Source organism: Nestor notabilis, unplaced genomic scaffold (assembly GCF_000696875.1).
Source record: "Nestor notabilis isolate BGI_N333 unplaced genomic scaffold, ASM69687v1 scaffold2082, whole genome shotgun sequence".
NCBI lineage: Eukaryota > Metazoa > Chordata > Aves > Psittaciformes > Psittacidae > Nestor > Nestor notabilis.
Genome location: NW_009916758.1, coordinates 114754 through 120271, shown reverse-complemented (window position 1 = coordinate 120271; position 5518 = coordinate 114754).

Sequence of the window (5518 nt, the reverse complement as noted above, 5' to 3'; positions counted from 1 at the left end):
AGCTCGCTGTGTTTGCTTCGTTCTCCTTGGCCCGCTGCTGGTGTGCGAGCTGCTGTGAGGTCTTGAAAACGTCTTGGTGTTACCGAGTGCAACTGTGTGACAGCACCGGCCGCTTCAGTGCTGGCCTCGGATTTCTCACTTCTGGAGGAATTTTGTGCCGTTCCCATTAAAAAGGCCTTCTCAATGGTTCTTCTCAGCCACAGCCATTACTAGTGTCAGACCTACAAGGCTGAGGCTTTTGACAGCTGTGTTGCGTTTATGTGCTTACTTTATTGTTGTCTTTGCTTTTTTGTTTCTTTTCTCATCGTGGTATTTGAAGTTCAGCAGAGAAGTTTATCAGCACTCTTTGCAGCCTGTTTACTTCCAGAATACCCTGTCAACAACACCTGTATGGTCAAACTTTTATTCACAGGCTCCTGTTAAACTTATAACTTGGTTATACAATCGTGCACCTGAGGAACATTCTTTAACTAGCATTGGCAGACTGAAGTGGAGCTGAAGCTGTCAATAGTCAGAATAATTCCATAGGCCTAAAACAGACCTGGGCTTGAGATTAGAAGTTTGATTGATGTTACTAAACTAATGACTGCTTTGGTCCTGTGGCAACAGGAACATACTGTGGCAAGGATGCTCTATAGTACAAGAGTACGTACTGTGGTGTTGATTTGCTTTTTTTTTGGATGTGTATTCCAGTAGTGTTAAAGGGAAAATAATAACTGGTCAAAGTATACTTCTTCCTCACCTCTTCCCCTCACTGCCTTTCCCAGATTGTGGCAGTGGTGCTCCTGCTGAGGATTCTTTATTTGGCGTTGCCAACCTATTTCAAGTGTATGGATAAATGGCCATGAGAACTTAACCAAAGCCCCATTTCATAATTTGGGATATATTATCTTAAATTCAGTTAATAAAGATTAACAGTAATATAATGAAAAGTGGTGGTGCTGGATCTTATTTACTGAACTTCCTAACCACTTAGTTCATGAATTCATTTTCCAGAGTATGTTGTTAGAGAATTTAGGGGGTTACATGATTTAAGTATCTGGGGGTTTTATTATTATTATTATTATTATTACTGGTCTTTGAACTTAAAGGTGTTCATATTCACATTTAAATTTGCGTCTTGCTGTCTTGTTAATAGAAGTTTGTCTTGTGCGATCAAATTCATGAATGGGTGGAATAGTCAGCCTGCATTAACTTTGTATCTTACAGTCGATACCTATGAATACTCATATCTGGTTGGGAAATGAGTTCAGTAAAAAGGTTTTTGAATACTCGGTCATGTGGCAGGTTGCATTTGAGCTCTTACTGTTGTGTTTCCTGAATTTCTTCTCTTCAAATACCCTGGCTTGTGCTGAATATGCTCCCACTTGATACAAATCACCTCTTGGGAAGATTCATCCTTCATGGCTGTTTGGCCACACTAACCACAACAAAAGGAGGTGACTGGGGAGGATAGAGGAGGATTGTTCCTCTCTTTCCTCATAGTGAAAGGCAGGAAACATAATAAGGGGAAGAAGAAATAGGCTTTGAGCATACAGAGCTCTGTTCGTTACTGTCAGACTACCAGCCTTTAGTGTTTCTCTGCCTTACCCTGTGTATTTCAATCCTGAGTTTGAAGGTGTTTTTTTGGTTTGGGGTGGTTTTTTTTTTTTGGTTTTTTTTTTTGGTTTTTTTTTTTTCTCACCCCAAATAACAAGAGATAGTTGGGGGAGTGGCTTTTGGGTTTGCCAGTCTTGGCTATGTGTACCAATTTTCTTTGCAAACAGAGGGAGTAAAAACTTGATAAGTGGAAGTTACACATGGCTCAACTAGCTGCTCTAAGGCTCCTTATGAGCCTTTATGTATTGCTTCTCAAACTGGGGTTGTTTGTCCAATTCTTGCTTTGTTCAGTCTTGTCCTTGAAAAGCAACACACATAAAAGCAAAACCCTAATCTGTTCAAAAATAAGAGCAAACTTAAGACTAACTATGCTAAACACAGGGTCATTCAGATCAAAAAATGCCCCCCAGAAATGTCATTCACATGACAAGACAATCATCAAGTGCCTTTTTTTTTAATTACGTAAAAAATGACTGTAATTAAAATTAGTCACATGCATATTTTTCCCTTGTGTTTGAAACAACTCTATTTCTGATACACAGTTGGGACTATTTCTGCTTATTTTCATAGCCCTGTTCCCCAGCTTGGGGGAAGAGAGGAGTGTGTAGACAAACATAAAATCTTGAAACTGTTTTCGAGTTGGATGGCTTGCTTAAGCTTTTTACACTGTGGATGTGACCGACTATATGAGGATGTAGTTGAAGTTTGAGTGCTTAGGTACCCATGTATCAGTATCAGTTATTCTAATAAAACAAAAATCCTACCAGGAAGTTTAAAATTTCTTTGAAGTGAGTGTATTTAGCCTGAAAAACAGGTTAGCTGCACCTGCTTATCATCTCCCATGCCTTCTGACTGACTTCGAGTTGACGGGACTGGAACCAGTTATTATCTGGGAGCAGTTTGGTTTTGCTTTGTTGGCTTTTTTTTTGTTTCTTTTTTTCTTTGACTCTTCCACCCTTGCATCAGTTAAATACTCTTGAATTTACCCACAATATCTGACTTGATTTGACAGCTGGGGCTCTTGTGTGTGGGGCTCTTGTGTGTGGTCATCTGACATCCTTGGTGAATAGGTAACAATTAGGCAGGCTTTGGAAATAATATTCAAATTAAAATACTTGAAAGCTCTAAAAATAAATAGTATGCTTGCATATTTCTTGCATAAATTTAGTTTCTTGTTGGAGCATACAAAGCGTCTTCAGCTGCAGTGCTGGGCATTTCATATCCAGCACCCTAATGTCTGTATGCTGGAAAGAGCTCTGTGGGTTTAGTTGTTTTTTTACCTCTGAACTTGAGTCTTCATGTTCATTCCCAGACCAAAGAATGAGTAGGTACCCAAATAGGTTGGACAGAATTGGAGTCCTTAGACTTCTGTGCCTCTGTTAGCAATTTGCAGATGGTTTCTGTGGGGTGGTTTATTTAAAGCGATTGTTTGCCTCCAGCCAGAAAACAAGTAATTTTCATATAGATTTATATGAATAACCAGCCCTACTATCAGGTCAGTGTACAGTGTTCCTGAGTAGTTATGATAAATATTACTTTTTGTCATGGTTACACTGTTTCTAGTGTAACCATGTTTCAGAAGCAACTTCCAGGTTGCTTCTGTAGATTCCCACATCAACTTGCATACTTTTACTGTATGTCTAGTATAATTAGTCTTGTTCTGCAGGGAGCATACAGTCCTTCCCAGTTTGCCTTATCTCTCTATCTGTGTTGCTTTTGCTTTTATTACTTACTTGTTTACTACTAATGGTCATCTGTCTCATTTCATTTGTTATCTCCAGTATTTTCAAGGAAAAAGATGTCTCTCCTGCCTAAAGTATTATGTAACTGTAAAGCTGTACTGAACATAGTGTGTATGAAAGGTATGAATTGTATAGGTACATCTTATTGTGGAAGATCTATTCCTGGAAATATCCTGGCGTGGCTAAATGTGGAAATAAGGGCACTCCTTCAGATGCTTGAGACTCTCTGAAAATTGAATTCCATGTTTAGGTGGAAGGAAGGTTCATCAAAGAGTATTTTATAGCCCATTTCTAGGATACTGCTCCACACTGACAAGTTTTGAAAGATTTCAGATACTCAATGTGGGGAAAGACAGGAGGGATGAAGCTTAAGAATTTTCTTTTGTTGTTTTAGCTCATGTTAAATACTTCAGTCTGTTCATGATTTGACACCTGGTCTGTTGCTACTGTACTTCCAAAGGCAGGGAAAATTGTGGGTTTGTTTTCCAGCTTGGGTTGTTTTGGTTTTTTTTCTTCCCCTTCAATGCTTGCTTTGTCATTTTGGAGGACATTGGGCTACTCGGTGATAAAAACTTCAAGCTGGCAAAGAAGCAAAATGTCAAAGAGAATGTCTTATTTTTCTGAAAATTGGACATTCACATAAAAGCTGCCTTGAGGTAGAATACTGTGTATGGAGAAAATTACTGTCAAGAAATACTTCTCTACTATCAGTGGAGCTATTTATATTTTATTCAGAGCTATACATAACTAGAATGGATTTTAAAATGCATTGTTTAATAAGAACCCCAAATTGACTCTATGATAATAATTACTATTTGAACTTCATCTATTTAAACAACAAAAGAAACCCAACTACTGACCAGGAACTTGGAGCTTATTTTGTAAACTAACTTCCATGAATTAAAAAAATCTATTTTCTTTGCTGTTATTGTTCTAAAACAAATAATTGAAGCCCTCAGAATCAAGTTTGCTGAATTATTATCAATCTTTTAGCAGATAAACGCTTTTTCCAGTGGATACAGAGGGCATTAATTTTATTCTGTGAGATTAAAAGAATTATGAACTGTATTGAAGAGTAGGAAAGAAAAATTAAGATCTTGGGTGCTAAGAGCTCCTGGGTCTAAAATTTTAAAGATTTGGTGATCATAAATTAATGTTCTTTCATTACAAATACTTTCTTGTTTAATCACCTGTCAGTGTGAGAAATTTTGATATGCCTTCCTCCAGTCTGTATTGTAAAAATTTTATTTGGAGTCTAGGAAACGACTTCAAAGTGCTGTTGCATTTTTGTGCCTGTCTGAATTAGCTTGATACAAAACCTGACTGAAAGAAGTTGATTCCCAGTAATTGTATTTATTAAGGATTTTAATTTACTACCTTGCTTAAACTTATGCATAAGGTCTGCTTTTAGTAAAAGTAAACTGTTCATAATGTGAAAGTTTTAATAGTCATAAACCGGTATGTTGTAGTGAAAGTCTGTCCTGATTTGCAGGCTGCTGGAAGTGTTACAAATGAAAAACCTTTGTGGCTTAATTGATGTATGTACAGCATGTACTTGGATTCAGCTACTCATTTCTTCTCAACAATAGTCTTTCCCTGTTGGTTGAGCAGCACTGGCACTTTGAAAACATGCCACTTCAGTATGATTTTCATACTGCTGGTTAAATGAAAAGAGAGGGGTGGAGAATCTTAATTGTTGATATCAAAACTTGTGCTCTGGAAAGTTTGCCTTGGAAATTATAAAGTAGATGAGACAAAATTGCAGTAGACCGGAAGCCAGTCTCTCAGGTAGCTAACTGTTCTCAGTTGAGTCCTACGTTATCAGTAGGGTCATGAAATTTAACTTCAAGCCTTTTTCTTTGCTGTGTGTGCATCATGAGTGTTCTTCCAGGTGATTTTGAACTTGAAAGTTCACATAGAAATGTATTTTGTCAAACTGTATTTATAGTTGATGTATAAAGCTTGGTGTGCAAAAGTATGTTACTGGATGTATAGACAGGATCAGAAATGTGTATTTGGTGCCTTCTAACAGTGTGGTGTTTTACAGTGCTTTTCTATTTACTTTGTCATTTTGGGGATAGTGTTTATTAGGTTGCAGATTGTTTTAGTACAGGAAAATGTGACTGCCTCTGTGTCTGTAACTGCTCATTATATGTGTTATCACTGTATGCTTTCAG